Source organism: Triticum aestivum, chromosome 3B (assembly GCF_018294505.1).
Source record: "Triticum aestivum cultivar Chinese Spring chromosome 3B, IWGSC CS RefSeq v2.1, whole genome shotgun sequence".
Lineage (NCBI taxonomy): Eukaryota > Viridiplantae > Streptophyta > Magnoliopsida > Poales > Poaceae > Triticum > Triticum aestivum.
The window spans coordinates 662392981-662410685 of NC_057801.1; positions in this window are offsets into that span (position 1 = coordinate 662392981).

Below are 17705 nucleotides of genomic sequence, written 5' to 3' on the forward strand. Positions count from 1 at the left end.
ATGCTTTTAATTCTTTCCCATAATTGTGCTAAATGTTCATTATCACTTTCTATAAATTTCATGATATCATTATTTCTAGGAGGTTAATACTTTCTAGTAAAAAGTACTTTTCATTTATTCTAAGAATCAATGTTGCCTCTAGTTAAAAATTGTAGTAATTTTTTAGCTCTTGCTCTTAGTGAAAAAGGAAACAACTTTTAGTTTCACACAATCAACCTATCCCACTTTACATTTTTGCATGTCATAGAATTCAACAAAGTTGAACAAATAAGAGTCATCGTCTTCACTAAAAGAGTTAGGCAATTTTCCTTTCATAACAAGTAAAGCAAAGCAGAGCTAATATCATAATATTCAACAATAATAGTGGGTCATGCAATAGGTGATACGTCTCCAACGTATCTATAATTTTTTATTATTCCATGTTGTTTTATTATCAATCTTGGATGTTTTATAATCATTATATAGTCAATTTATGATGATTTCTTATGGGCTAGAAGGAACACAATGGGCCCTGGTTGCACCCGGGGGGAGTCCCAAGGAGGGGACAACCCACCAGGGCGCGCCAGGAGGCCCAGGTGCGCCCTAGTGGGTTGTGCCCACCTCGAGTGCCCCATGGACCGACTCTTTGCTCTATAAATACCCCAATATTCCAAAAGCCCTAGAGGAGTCGACGAAATTTTCATCCAGCCACCGCAGAGTCCAGAACCACGAGATCCAATCTAGACAACATCACAAAGGGGTTCACCACTTCCATTGGTGCCTCTCTGATGATGCGTGAGTAGTTCTTTGTAGACCTTCGGGTCCGTAGTTAGTAGCTAGATGGCTTCCTCTCTCTCTATCTCTCTTGATTATCAATACAATGGTCTCTTGGAGGTCCATATGATGTAAGTCTTTTGGCGGTGTGTTTGTTAGGATCTGATGAACTTCGAGTTTATGATTATTTATATCTCTTTATATCCATGAAAGTTATTTGAGTTCTTTGATATCTCATATGTGTGATCTCTTATAGCCTAGTATTTCTTCTTCGATATTTGGGTTTTGTTTGGCCAACTTGATCTATTTATCTTGCAATGGGAAGAGGTGCCCGGTAGTGGGTTCGATCTTACGGTGCTTGATCCCAGTGACAGAAAGGGAACCAACACGTATGTATCGTTGCTACTAAGGATAAAAATACGGGATCCATATCTGCCGCAAAAGATAAATGGATCTTGTCTACATCATGTCATCATTCTTATTGCATTACTCCGTTTTTCCATGAACTTAATACACTAGATGCATGCTGGATAGCGGTCGATGTGTGGAGTAATAGTAGTAGATGTAGGCAGGAGTCGGTCTACTAATCTTGGACGTGATGCCAATGTAATGATCATTGCCTGGATATCATCATCATTATTTGAAGTTCTATCAATTGCCCAACAGTAATTTGTTCACCCACCATTTGCTATTTTTCTCGAGAGAAGCCACTAGTGAAACCTACGGCCCCCGGGTCTTCTTTCTCATATATTTGCCTTGCGATCTACTTTTTCCTTGTGTTTATTTTCAGATCTATTAAACTGAAAAAATATTAAAATACCTTGCTGCAATTTATTTGTTCCGTGATCTATTTATCCCATCTACAAATTTACCTCGCGTCCTTTGCCTATCTTGAGGCGCCGTACCCCGAAAGGGATTGACAATCCTTTTAACACGTCGGCTTGCGAGGTGTTGTTATTTGTGTGCAGGGGCTGTTTACGTTGTGTTGCTTGGTTATCCTACTAGTTCGACAACCTTGGTTTCATATCTGAGGGAAATATGTACCACCGCTGTGCTGCATCTTCCCTTCCTCTTTGGGGAAATACCGACGTAGCTCCAAGTGACATCAAAAGGAATTTCTGGTGCCGTTGCCAGGGAGGATCTTCTACATCAACCAGGTTCCTGATCACAAATCTCATCTCCTCGCAATTTACATTATTTGCCATTTGCCTCTCGTTTTCCTCTCCCCCACTTCACATAATTGGCCGTTTTATTCTCCCACTTTTTTGTTCATGTTTTCTCGTCAGATCTCTTCTTTGCTTGTGTGCCATGTGTCTTTTATATGCTTGCATCTTTGCTTGCTAAATATCTCTTCATATGGATCCTCATCCACTTGCTAATCTTTTCAAGAGATCCAATTATCATGAACAAATTGCTAGTTATTTGAGTACACTAGATTATCTTTATGCAGTTTTGCTTGAGATTCGTGAATCTGAAAATTGTGATGAAGAAATTTATGAAGTGATTCATGATAGCTCTTTGAATGAAAAGCATGATTGCAATGATTTTAATATAAATTCTATTAATGTCAATTGTGCTAATAATATGCAAAACCCCAAGCTTGGGGATGCTAATTTTGCTATGTCCACTACTTATTGCAATGATCATGATTGGGGTGATTCTTATGATCTTGAAAATTTATTTAAGCCCCGTGATGAATATGAGATTGATAATAGTGTTTGCAATAATATTGAATATGGGTTTGGAAGAGTGTCAATTTTAGATCCCACTACTTTGGAGAATGTTCAATCTTATGAATTTTTTGATAAAAGGGGGTTTGGAGAGGTCATGACTTTAGTTAATGTTAATCCCACTATTTTGGAAGAGTGTCAACTTTGCATGCATGTGGATCATGTAGAAAATATGTTATGTGATAGCTATATTGTTGAATTTGAATATGGTCCCACATATAATTATTATGAGAGAGGGAAATATGGTTGTGGAAATCTTCATGTCACTAAGTTACTTCTCTTCATGTTGAGATTGCAATTGTTTCTTTCTTATTCCTTGCATATGCTAGATCTTGCTTGTCTTGCTAATTAGTTTTCCTATAAAATTCCTATGCATAGGAAGTATGTTAGACTTAAATGTGTTTGCCACATGTTACATGATCCTCTCTTCATATTTCAGTTACTATCTTTTATGTGAGCATCATTGAAATATTATGCCTACCTAGGGGTGTAAAACGATAGCGCTTGTCGGGAGGCAACCCAATGAGTAAAATTTATTTTTGCTTTTTGCTTGATGTTATTGTGTGTTAACACAATTATGATACTGGTATGATTGTGTTTTTTGTGTTTTAATTAGTGTTTCTGCCAAGTAAAGCCTTTAGGATCTTCTGGGGTGATAGTTGTTTGATCTTGCTGAAAAAGACAGAAACTTTGTGCTCACAAAAATAATTTTCATAAATCACAGAAAAGAGATTTTGCCCTGAATATTTTTGAAGAATATTAATATACAAATTATGCTGGTCTTCATAATTTGGTAGAATTTTTGGAGTTATATAAGTATTCGAAAGTTCTAGATTACTACAGACTGTTCTGTTTTGACAAATTATGTTTTCTTTGGGTTGTGTGCTTATTTTGATTGATCTATGGTTTTATTTGATGAGTTTTTGCCATATAAAAGTTGGAATAAAGTAGATATAATACAAAAAAAATTAGAATTGGTTTTACACAGCACTTATAGTAGGGGTTTGCTTTCTTTTACTAACGGATCTCACAATGGTTTTGTTGAGTTTTGTGTGATTGAAGTTTTCAAGTTTTGGGTTATCTTACGATGGATGAAAGAAGGATAGAAGAGCCTAAGCTTGGGGATGCCCCAGCATCGCAAGCTATTACCCAAGAATGAGCAACCAACTAATCTTGGGGATGCCCCCGAGTGGCATCCCCTCTTTCTTCTAACGACCATCAGTATTTTACTTGAGACTATATTTTTATTCGTCACATGATATGTGTTTTGCTTGGAGTGTCTTGTATGATATGTGTCTTTGCTTGTTTTATTTTGTGTTTTAAGTCATCAATCCTTGCTGGACACACCTATTTGAGAGAGCCAAAATTATACCATGACTTGTTAGAATTGCTCTCTATGCTTCACTTAAATTTTTTATGAGCAATGCACTTGCTCTAGTGCTTCACTTATATCTTTTTAACACGGTGTGCTTAGTATTTTTGAAGAAATGATATCTTGCTTAACTTAGATTTATTTGAGAGTTAGTAAAATTTTGAATAAATTCTCTCTTGCTTCACTTAAATTATTTTGAGAGAAATAAAAATGTTATGCTCATGATCTTCACTTATATTTGTTTGAGCTTATGAAAAGCAACACATGAGAATTAGTCCCAAAGTGATAGATATCCAAGAAGGATAAAGAAAGAAGAAAATATATGTCATGAAGATCATTGGACAAAATAAACTTGATTCTTAGTAATAGTTTTGAGATATGATGATGTGATATGTGAGTTATGTTGATGAGTAATTGTGCTCTAATAAGAATATTGGTGTTAAGGTTTGTGACTCCCTATGCATGCAAGAAAGTCAATAATCATGCAATGAAAATTATATCCTACCTGTGGTGCATTGTTCGGTGTTAATTATGCTTAATGCTTGCTTATGAGATTATTCGTTTCTTGGTTGGTCACTTTTTTGCACCAAGTATGACCTCTACTTGTGCATCCAAAATCCTTTAAACCAGTTTTGCCACGTGAGTCCACTATATCTACCTATATGCGGTATTCTTTTGTCGTTCTAAGCAAATTTGCATGTGCCATCTCTAATTTTCAAAATGAACTTCTCTTTTGTGTGTTTGTTTCGCTCGTGAAACGGTAACGGTAGCTAATATTTTCAATGCTAGATGTGTTATTCTCACGATGAGTGTTTATTCACTTGTCATTGCACGAGAGTAAGGCAAAGGTTTTAGGGATGTCTAGTCCCGAAATGCAAAATTGAATTTACTTTATGTTGTCAAATAATAAATTCCTTGGAAAGTGTTAGTATGGAGGGCACCCGTAGATACAGCTAGCAATGGAAAGTGAAAGTTATGGTGGAAAAAGGAATAAACTTTATTTTCTGTTTGGGAACCGCCTATGATATATCTAGCATGGAAAGTGTTGGGATGCTCCAAGTCATTTTCGTTGGTGGGATGGATACACCTCCCAAAATGTTTTTATCTCTATTATTTTCGCTTTGAGCTCTGGCACCTCTACAAATCCCTACTTCCCTCCGCGAAGGGCCTTTCTTTCACTTTATGCAATTTTTATTTTTGAAATTGAGTCTCCATCCTCTCTTATAAAATCACCAACTAGGGGACAATATGATCATACTTAAGTATTGGGTGTAGCTAGTATTCGAGTGTTTCATGAATGGATCAATGTTTGAGCATGGTGACCTAGGAATAACTTGTTTTAGCATTGATATTTTGAAAGACATGGTTGCTTGTTGATATGCTTGAGTATCTAAATTATTATGTCAAAACTAGACTATTGCTTTGAATCGCATAAAAAGTCCAAATGTCCATGCTATGAAGAAAAGAATATGATATGACATGATAAACATCACACCACATCAAAAATTCTATTTTATCACTTACCTACTCGAGGACGAGCAGGAGTTAAGCTTGGGGATGCTGATACGTTGATAACCCACAAGTGTAGGGGATCGCAACAGCTTTCGAGGGTGAAGTACAACCCAAATTTATTGATTCGACACAAGGGGAGCCAAAGAATATTCTTGAGTATTAGCAGTTGAGTTGTCAATTCAACCACACCTGGATAACTTAGTATCTGCAGCAAGGTATTTAGTAGCAAAGTAGTATGATAGTAATGGTAACAGTAGCAACAGTAAAGATAAATGTTTTTGGGTTTTTGTAGTAGTTGTAATAGTAGCAACGGAAAAGTAAATAAGCGAATAACAATATATGAAAAGCTCGTAGGCAATGGATCAGTGATGGATAATTATGTCGGATGTGATTCCTCATGTAATAGCTATAACATAGGGCGATACAGAACTAGCTCCAATTCATCAATGTAATGTAGGCATGTATTCCGTAAATAGTCATACGTTCTTATGGAAAAGAACTTGCATGACATCTTTTGTCCTACCCTCCCATGGCAGCGGGGTCCTAGCGGAAACTAAGGGATATTAAGGCCTCCTTTTAATAGAGAACCGGAACAAAGCATTAACACATAGTGAATACATGAACTCCTCAAACTACGGTCATCACCGAGAAGTATCCCGATTATTGTCACTTCGGGGTTGTCGGATCATAACACATAATAGGTGACTATAGACTTGCAAGATAGGATCAAGAACACACATATATTCATGAAAACATAATAGGTTCAGATCTGAAATCATGGGACTCGGGCCCTAGTGACAAGCATTAAGCATAGCAAAGTCATAGCAACATCAATCTCAGAACATAGTGGATACTAGGGATCAAACCCTAACAAAACTAACTTGATTAAATGGTAAATATCATCCAACCCATCACTGTCCAGCAAGCCTATGATGGAATTACTCACGCACGGCGGTAAGCATCATGAAATTGGTGATGGAGGATGGTTGATGATGACCACGGCGACAAATCCCCCTCTCCGGAGCCCCAAACGGACTCCAGATCAGCCCTCCCGAGAGAGATTAGGGCTTGGCGGCGGCTCCGTGTCGTAAAACGCGATGAAACTTTCTCTCTGATTTTTTCCCCGAGATGGAATATATGCAGTTGGAGTTGAGGTCGGAGGAGGTCCAGGGGGCCCACGAGATAGGAGGCCGCGCCCTAGGGGGGCGCGCCCCCTGTCTCGTGGACAGGCTGTGGGCCCCCTAGCATTAATTCTTTTGCCAAAAATTCTTATTAATTCCAAAAAAAGTTCCTTCGTGGATTTCCAGGACATTCGTGAACTCTTCTTTTCTACACATAAAACAACATCATGGCAGTTCTGCTGAAAACAGCGTCAGTTCGGGTTAGTTTCATTCAAATCATGCAAGTTAGAGTCCAAAACAAGGGCAAAAGTGTTTGGAAAAGTAGATATGTTGGAGATGTATCAACTCCCCCAAGCTTAAACCTTTGCTTGTCCTCAAGCAATTCAGTTGATAAACTGGAAGTGATAAAGAAAAACTTTTACAAACTATGTTTGCTCTTGTTGTTGTAACATGAAAAGCCAGCATTCAAGTTTCAGCAAATATTATGAACTAACCATACTCACAATAACACATAGGTCTCACAATTACTCACATCAATAGCATAATCAGCTAGCGCGCCATAATAATAAAACTCGGATGACAACACTTTCTCAAAATAATCATAACATGATATAACAAAATGGTATCTCGCTAGCACTTTCTGAGACCGTAAAACATAAATGCAGAGCACCTTTAAAGATCAAGGACTGACTAAACATTCTAATTCATGGTAAAAGAGATCCAGTCAAGTCATACCCAATATAAACCAATAGTAATGAATGCAAATGACAATGTGCTCTCCAGCGGGTGCTTTTAATAAGAAGGGTGATGAATCAACATAAAAAGTAAATAGATAGGCCCTTCGCAGAGGGAAGCAGGGATTTGTAGAGGTGCCAGAGCTCGATTTTAAAATAGAGATTGAATAACATTTTGGGCGGCATACTTTTGTTGTCAACGCAACAACTATGAGATGGCTGTATCTTCCATACTACATGCATTATAGGCAGTTCCCAAACAGAATGGTAAAGGTTCATACTCCCCCAACCACCAACAAGCATCAATCCATGGCATGCTCGAAACAATGAGTGCCTCCAACATACAACAGCCCTGGGGGAGTTTTGTTTAATTATTTTGATTTGCATTGATCTTTTTGGATCATGGGACTGGGCATCCCGGTTACCAGCCCTTTCTCGTGAATGAGGAGCGGATTCCACTCCTCTTGAGAATAACCCACCTAGCATGGAAGATATAGGCAGCCCTAGTTGTAACATGAGCTGCTCGAGCATACAAAACAGAATTTCATTTGAAGATTTGGAGTTTGGCACATACAAATTTACTTGGAACGGCAGGTAGATACCGCATATAGGTAGGTATAGTGGACTCATATGGAACAACTTTGGGGTTTAAGGAGTTTGGATGCACAAGCAGTATTCCCGCTTGGTACAGGTGAAGGCTAGCAAAAGACTGGGAAGCGACCAACTGAGAGAGCGACAATAGTCGTAAGCATGCATTAAAATTAATTCACACCGAGTACAAGCATTAGTAGGATATAATCCACCATGAACATAAATATCATGAAGGCTATGTTGATTTGATTCAACTACATGCGTGAACATGTGCCAAGTCGAGTCACTCAATTCATTCAAAGGAGGATACCATCCCATCATATCACATCATAATCATTCTAATAGCATGTTGGCACGCAAGGTAAACCATTATAACTCATAGCTAATCAAGCATGGCACAAGTAACTATAATCTCTAAATGTCATTGCAAATATGTTTACTTCATAATAGCTGACTCAGGAAAGATGAACTCATCATATTTACAAAAACAAGAGAGGTCGAGTTCATACCAGCTTCTCTCATCCCATTAAGTCCATCATATATCATCATTATTGCCTTTCAATCGCACGACCGAACGATGTGTATAATAATAAGAGTGCACGTGCATTGGACTAAGCTGGAATCTGCAAGCATTCAACTCAAAAGAGAAGACAAGATAATATGGGCTCTAAGTTAAATAAACAATCATGCATATGAGAGCCACTAAACATTTTTAATATGGTCTTCTCGACCCCCAAAGGAAAGAAAAGAAAAGAAAACTATTTACACGGGAAAGCTCCCAACAAGAAAGAAGAACTAGAAATCTTTTTGGGTTTTCATTTTAATCCTACTACAAGCAAGGAAATTAAACTAACTAAATTTTTTTGGTTTTTCTTTAGGTTTATCAGACACACAAGAAAAAAACTAGAAAAAGAAATTTAAACTAACATGGATAATACAATGAAATAGTATGAGCACCGACAACTAGTGTGTGAACATGAATGTAAAGTCGGTGAGAAATACTTACTCCCCCAACCTTAGGCTTTTGGCCTAAGTTGGTTTAATACCAAGGACCGCCTGGCTGATATCCATAAGTGAAACTGGGGTAGTACTGTGATGCAGAGGCGACCGCCTCCTGAGCAGCACGTGTTGGCGAGCTGCCTCCATTCCCCTCTCATATTGAGTTGCTTCTTCCCTGGTGACAACATATCTTCCTTTTGCCTGATAATCAAAAAGGTAGGGAGCAGGAAGAGTAACAGGGACGACGTTGCGTCTGTCATAGATTAGTCGATAATGGAGGAATTTTTCATTCCTCTCAAGAAAATGATGATCAAACATAGCTTCTTTATCCAAATAAACAGGAGGTACAATCATATCCCCCTCTCGTGGAGCTATATTAAGAAAATTAGCCACACGGGTTGCATAAATTCCTCCAAAGAAATCTCCCCTTCTACTATTATTCTGTAACCTACATGCAACTATTGCCCCCAAGTTATAACCTGACACAGCACTCTTGAGGACACAAAGATCAGGTGCACACATGTGACATACCTCGTCCTTACCGTTAATGCATCTACCAATAAAGAGAGCAAAGTAATGTATAGCAGGAAAATGAATGCTCCCTATGGTAGCTTGTGCTACGTCCCTAGATTCTCCCATAGTAATATTAGCAAGAAAATCTCTAAATTCAGATTTGGGAGGATCATTAATATTACCCCACTGCGGGAGTTTGCAAGCAGTTGTGAAATCCTCTAAATCCATGGTATAAGACGTATCATAAATATCAAACATGACACTAGGAGAATTACGCGCAGAAATATATTCAAACCTCCGCACAAAGGAATCGGTCAATTGATAATATTGAGGACACTTATCTTGTAAGAAGTCCTCCAGCTCGGCATTACGCACATACGCGTCAAATTCTTCCTTGAAGCCTGCTTCGACCATAAAATCATCGGATGGCCACTCATAAGCCCGTACATTTGCGTCCCTTGGCAATTTAATATCTTGTTCACGTATAGCAATCCTTGGCCCTTTCTTTGCCAAGGAACCTCCTTGGTACAATCTTCTAAGCATATTTCTTTTTCTGAAAATTTCTGAAATTTTAGTAACTTCAAAATAAAAGTGCATAAAACTAAACAAGATTGATAGCAACTACTCCTACAAGTGCCTAGAACCCATATCATGCATTGGAATTGCTTGCGACCTTAAAAATTTAACATGCAAGCTCAAGAACATGGTCACCTAAGCAGCAAAAATTTGCAATGAATAAAGCACTAGAACAAAAACTAATTGGACCAATGGAGGAGTCACATACCAAGCAACAATATCCCAAAGCAGTTTTGTGAATGGAGCTTTGAGCTAAGCGATCGAAAATCGCAGCAAAACGAGCTAGAACTCATGCTTGAGCTGGATGGGGATTTTTCTGGGTAGAAAATGAAGTGTGTGGGAGCTGGCATAAGTGGAGGGGAGCCACCAAGGGCCCACGAGACAGGGGGGCGCGCCCTACAGGGGGGCACGCCCTCCTCTCTCGTGGCCTAGTGCTTGCCCCTCCTGCAGTGTTTTCAGTGCCTAAAATCCTCAAATATTCCAGAAAAAATCATACTAAATTTGCAGGGCATTTGGAGCACTTTTATTTTCGGACTATTTTTAATGCACGGATAATTCAGAAAACAAACGGATAATACTATTTTTGCTTTACTTATTCTAAATAACAGAAAGTAAAAAGAGAGTACAGAAGGTTGTGCCTTCTAGTTTCATCCATCTCGTGATCATCAAAATGAACCCGCTAACAAGGTTGATCAAGTCTTGTTAACAAACTCATTCCAAATAACACGGAACCGGAGAAATTCCGAATAACACTAAGTTACTTCAACGGGGATATGGAAATCCCCAACAATAAGAATACCATACTTTTTCTTGACAGTAGGAAGAGGAAATTCAAAACCTCCAAAAATGATAGTTGGAACTTTTTCAATAGAATTGATGCTATGAACTTGAGATTGTTTCCTCGGAAAGTGTACCGTATGCTCATTACCATTAACATGAAAAGTGACATTGCCTTTGTTGCAATCAATAACAGCCCCTGCAGTATTAAGAAAATGTCTACCAAGTATAATAGACATACTATCGTCCTCGGGAATATCAAGAATAACAAAGTCCGTTAAGATAGTGACATTTGCAACCACAACAGGCACATCCTCACAAATACCGACAGGTATAGCAGTTGATTTATCAGCCATTTGCAAAGATATTTCAGTAGGTGTCAACTTATTTAGTTCAAGTCTACGATATAAAGAGAGAGGCATAACACTAACACCGGCTCCAAGATCACATAAAGCAGTTCTAACATAATTTCTTTTAATGGAGCATGGTATAGTTGGGACACCCGGATCTCCAAGTTTCTTTGGTATTCCACCCTTAAAATTGTAATTAGCAAGCATGCTGGAAATTTCAGCTTCCGGTATCTTTCTTTTATTTGTAATGATATCCTTCATATACTTAGCATAAGGATTTACTTTAAGCATATCAGTTAAGTGCGTACGTAAGAAAATAGGTCTAATCATTTCAGCAAAGCGCTCAAAATCCTCATCATCCTTTGACTTGGATGGTTTAGGAGGAAAGGGCATGGGTTTCTAAACCCATGGTTCTCTTTCCTTCCCGTGCTTCCTAGCAACAAAATCTCTCTTATCATAACGTTGATTCTTTGATTGTGGGTTGATACGTCTCCAACGTATCTATAATTTTTTATTGCTCCATGCTACTTTATCTACTGTTTTGGCCTATATTGGGCTTTATTTTCCACTTTTATATTATTTTTGGGACTAACCTATTAACCGGAGGCCCAGCCCAGAATTGCTGTTTTTTGCCTATTTCAGTGTTTCGAAGAAAAAGAATATCAAACGGAGTCCAAATGGAATGAAACCTTCGGGAACGTGATTTTCTCACCGAACGTGATCCAGGAGACTTGGACCCTGCTCCAAGGAACAACTGAGGCGGTCACGAGGGTGGGACCGCGCCCTCCCCCCCCCTCCTGGGCGCGCCCCCCTACCTCGTGGGCCCCCTGTTGCTCCACCGACGTACTCCTTCCTCCTATATATACCTACGTACCCCCGATAGATCAAGGGGGGAGCCAAAAACCTAATTCCACCACCGCAACTTTCTGTATCCACGAGATCCCATCTTGGGGCCTGTTCCGGAGCTCCACCGGAGGGGGAATCCACCATGGAGGGCTTCTACATCAACACCATAGCCTCTCCGATGAAGTGTGAGTAGTTTACCTCAGACCTACGGGTCCATAGTTAGTAGCTAGATGGCTTCTTCTCTCTTTTTGGATCTCAATACAATGTTCTCCCCCTCTCTTGTGGAGATCTATTCGACGTAATCTTCTTTTTGCGGTGCGTTTGTTTAGACCGATGAATTGTGGGTTTATGATCCAGCTTATCTATGAATAATATTTGAATCTTCTCTGAATTCTTTTATGTATGATTGAGTTACCATTACAAGTCTCTTCGAATTATCCGTTTGGTTTGGCCAACTAGATTGGTAGTTCTTGCAATGGGAGAAGTGCTTAGCTTTGGGTTCGATCTTGCGGTGTCCTTACCCAGTGACAGAAAGGGTTGCAAGGCACGTATTGTATTGTTGCCATCGAGGATAACAAGATGGGGTTTTTATCATATTGCATGAAGTTATCCCTCTACATCATGTCATCTTGCTTAAGGCGTTACTCTGTTTTTAACTTAATACTCTAGATGCATGCTGGATAGCGGTCGATGAGTGGAGTAATAGTAGTAGATGCAGAATCGTTTCGGTTTACTTGTCTCGGACGTGATGCCTATATACATGATCATACCTAGATATACTCATAACTATGCTCAATTCTATCAATTGCTCAACAGTAATTTGTTCACCCACCGTAGAATACTTATGCTCTTGAGAGAAGCCACTAGTGAAACCTATGGCCCCGGGTCTATTCTCATCATATCAATCTCCATTACTTTAATACTTGCTTTGTTTTTACTTTGCCTTTTACTTTTCACTTTGCATCTCTATATCAAAAATACCAAAAATATTATTTATCATCTCTATCAGATCTCACCCTCATAAGTGACCGTGAAGGGATTGACAACCCCTAATCGCGTTGGTTGCGAGTACCTATCGTTTTCTGAAGGTACGAGGGACCTGTGTCTGGCCTCCTACTGGATTGATACCTTGGTTCTCAAAACTGAGGGAAATACTTATGCTACTTTACTGCATCATCCTCTCCTCTTCGGGGAAATCCAACGCAGTGCTCAAGAGGTAGCAAGAAGAATTTCTGGTGCCGTTGCCGGGGAGTTTGCGCAAAAGTCAACTATACCAAGTACCCATCACAATCCCTATCTCTCGCATTACATTATTTGCCTCTTGTTTTCCTCTCCCCCACTTCACCCTTGCCATTTTATTCGCCCTCTCTTTCCAAATCTCCTCCTCTCTTTCCCTTTCGCCTTTTTTTCGTTTGCCTTTTTGTTTGCTCGTGTGTTGGATTGCTTGTTTGCCGCGATGGCTCAAGATGCTGCCAAATTGTGTGACTTCACCAATACCAATAATAATGATTTCCTTAGCACTCCGATTGCTCCTCTTGCCAATACTGAATCTTGTGAAATCAATACTGCTTTGTTGAATCTTGTAATGAAATATCAATTTGCCGGCCTTCCTAGTGAAGATGTCGCTACTCATCTGAATAGCTTCGTTGATTTATGTGATATGCAAAAGAAAAAAGATGTCGATAATGATGTCGTTAAATTGAAGCTATTTCCTTTTTCGCTTAGAGATCGTGCTAAAGCGTGGTTTCATCTTTGCCTAAAAATAGTATTGATTCTTGGAACAAATGCAAAGATGCTTTTATCTCTAAGTATTTTCCTCCCGCTAAGATTATCTCTCTTAGGAACGATATTATGAATTTTAAGCAACTTGATCATGAACATGTTGCACAAGCTTGGGAGAGAATGAAATTAATGATACGTAATTGTCCTACTCATGGTTTGAACTTGTGGATGATTATACAAAAAATTTATGCCGGATTGAATTTTGCTTCTAGAAATCTTTTAGATTCGGCCACGGGAGGCACTTTTATGGAAATCACTCTAGGAGATGCTACTAAACTTCTAGATAATATTATGGTAAATTATTCTCAATGGCATACTGAAAGATCTACTAATAAAAAAGTGCATGCGATAGAAGAAATTAATGTTTTGAGTGAAAATATGGATGAACTTATGAAATTATTTGCTACTAAGAGTGTTTCTTCTGATCCTAATGATATGCCCTTGTCTACTTTGATTGAGAATAATAATGAATCTATGGATGTGAATTTTGTTGGTAGGAATAATTTTGGTAACAACGCGTATAGAGGGAATTTTAATCCTAGGCCTTTTCCTAGTAATCCTTCTAATAATTATGGAAATTCCTACAACAACTCTTATGGAAATTTTAATAAGATGCCCTCTGAATTTGAGAGTAGTGTTAAAGAGTTTATGAATTCACAAAAGAATTTTAATGCTTTGCTTGAAGAGAAATTGCTTAAAGTTGATGATTTGGCTAGGAACGTTGATAGAATTTCTCTTGAAATTGATTCTTTAAAGCTTAGATCTATTCCTCCTAAACATGATATCAATGAGTCTCTCAAAGCTATGAGAATTTCCATTGATGAGTGCAAAGAAAGAACCGCTAGGATGCGTGCTTCCAAAGATGCCTTTATTAAAGCGTGTTCTTCCAATTCCTATGAAAATCAAGATGAAGATCTAAAAGTTATTGATGTGTCCCCCATTAAATCTTTGTTTTGCAATATGAATCTTGATGAAACTGAATATGATCTTCCTTTACCTAGAAGGCGTTCTAAGAATTCGAGTTTTTAGACCTTGATGATGAAATTGATGAAAGTGGGATTGAAAGAAATAAAAACCTAGATGTTGCTAAACCCACTATTTTGGATCTCAAGGAATTTAATTATGAAAATTGCTCCCTAATTGATTGTATTTCCTTGTTGCAATCCGTGCTAAATTCTCCTCATGCTTATAGTCAAAATAAGGCCTTTACCGAACACATTGTTGATGCCTTGATGCAATCTTATGAAGAAAAACTTGAGTTGAAAGTTTCTATCCCTAGAAAACTCTATGATGAGTGGGAACCTACTATTAAAATAAAAATTAAAAATTATGAGTTTCATGCCTTGTGTGATTTGGGTGCCAGTGTCTCCACTATTCCCAAAACTTTGTGTGATTTGCTAGATTTCCGTGACTTTGAAGATTGCTCTCTAAACTTGCATCTTGCGGATTCCACTATTAAAAAGCCTATGGGAAGAATTAATGATGTTCTTATTGTTGCAAATAGGAATTATGTGCCCGTAGATTTTATCGTTCTTGATATAGATTGCAATCCTTCTTGCCCTAATATTCTTGGTAGACCTTTCCTTAGAACGATTGGTGCGATTATTCATATGAAGGAAGGGAATATTAGATTCCAATTTCCCTTAAAGAAGGGCATGGAACACTTCCCTGGAAATAAAATAGAATTACCTTATGAATCTATCATGAGAGCCACTTATGGATTGCCTACCAAAGATGGCAAAACCTAGATCTATCCTTGCTTCTATGCCTAGCTAGGGGCGTTAAACGATAGCGCTTGTTGGGAGGCAACCCAATTTTATTTTATTTTTTTGTTTTTGCTTCTGTAGGAATAAATAATCCATATAGACTCTGTTTGGATGTGGTTTTATGTGTTAATTAGTGTTTGTGCCAAGTAGAACCTATAGGATAACCTACGATGATAGTTGATTTGATTCTGCTGAAAAACAGAAACTTTGCGCGCACGAATATAATTTTGTTAAATCACAGGAACGTGCTTTGGCGTTGATTCTTTTTGCTTCTGTTCAATAGGCAAATTTTCCAGGACTTCCTATTTTGGTAGAATTTTTAGAGTTCCAGAAGTTTGCGTTAGTTACAGATTACTACAGACTGTTCTGTTCTTGACAGATTCTGTTTTGCGTGTGTTGTTTGCTTATTTTGATGAATCTATGGCCAGTAAAATAGTTTATGATCCATAGAGAAGTTGGAATACAGTAGGTTTAACACCAATATAAATAAAGAATGAGTTCATTACAGTACCTTAAAGTAGTCTTTTGTTTTCTTTCACTAACGGAGCTCACGAGATTTCTATTGAGTTTTGTGTTGTGAAGTTTTCAAGTTTTGGGTGAATTCTTTTGATGGATTATGGAACAAGGAGTGGCAAGATCCTAAGCTTGGGAATGCCCATGGCACCCCAAAGATAATCCAAGGACACCAAAAAGTCAAAGCTTGGGTATGCCCCGGAAGGCATCCCCTCTTTTGTCTACTTCCATCGGTAATTTACTTGGAGCTATATTTTTATTCACCACATGATATATGTTTTGCTTGGAGCATCTTGTATTATTTGCGTCTTTGCTTGTTAGTTTACCACAATCATCCTTGCTGTACACACCTTTTGAGAGAGCCATACAAAAATTGGATATTGCTAGAATACTCTATGTGCTTCACTTATATCTTTTGAGCTTGATAGTTTTGCTCATAGTGCTTCACTTATATCTTTTGACCGTGATAATTTTTGCTCTAGTGATTCACTTAGATATTTTAGAGCACGGTGGTGGATTTCTTTTAAAGAAACTATTGATCTCTCATGCTTCACTTAGATTATTTTGAGAGTCGTTAATAGCATGGTAATTTGCTTAATGTTAATATACTTGGTATTCAAGATATGTGAAACTTTCTTTTGAGTGGGTTGAATACTAAGATAAGTTTGATGCTTGATAATTGTTTTGAGATATGGAGGTGATAATATCAAAGTCGTACTAGTTGAGTAATTGTGAATTTGAAAAATGCTTGTGTTGAAGTTTGCAAGTCCCGTAGCATGCACGTATGGTTAAAGTTGTGTAACAAATTTGAAATATGAAGTGTACCTGGCTTGTGCATCCTTATGAGTGGTGGTCGGGGACGAGCGATGGTTTTTTCCTACCAGTCTATCCCCCTAGGAGCATGCATGTAGTACTTGATTTTTGATGACTTCTAAATTTTTGCAATAAGTATATGAGTTCTTTTGACTAATGTTGAGTCCATGGATTATACGCACTCTCACCTTTCCGCCTTTGCTAGCCTCTTCGGTACCGTGCATTGCCCTTTCTCACCTTGAGAGTTGGTGCAAACTTCGCCGGTGCAGCCAAACCCCGTGATACGATACGCTCTATCACACATAAACCTCCTTGTATCTTCCTCAAAACAGCCACCATACCTACCTATCATGGCATTTCCATAGCCATTCCGAGATATATTGCCATGCAACTTCCATCATCATATTCATGACATACATTACTTTTGTCATATTGCCATTGCATGATCATGTAGTTGACATCGTATTTGTGGCAAAGCCACCATGCATTATTTTTCATACATGTCACTCTTGATTCATTGCACCATCCCGGTACACCGTCGGAGGCATTCATATAGAGTCATATCTTGTTCTAAGTTTCGAGTTGTAATCCTTATGTTGTAATCAATAGAAGTGTGATGATCATCATTATTAGAGCATTGCCCAAACAAAACAAAACAAAACAAAAGGAGAGAAAGGCCAAAAAAAGAAACAAAAAGAAGGCCCCAAAAAAAGGGCAATGCTACTATCTATTTTTCCACACTTGTGCTTCAAAGTAGCACCTTGTTCTTCATGTAGTGAGTCTCATATATTGTGCTTCAAAGTAGCACCTTGTTCTTCATGTAGTGAGTCTCGTAAGTTGTCTTTTTTATACTAGTGGGAATTTTTCATTATAGAACTTGGCTTGTATATTCCTACGATGGGCTTCCTCAAATGCCCTAGGTCTTCATGAGCAAGCAAGTTGGATGCACACCCACTA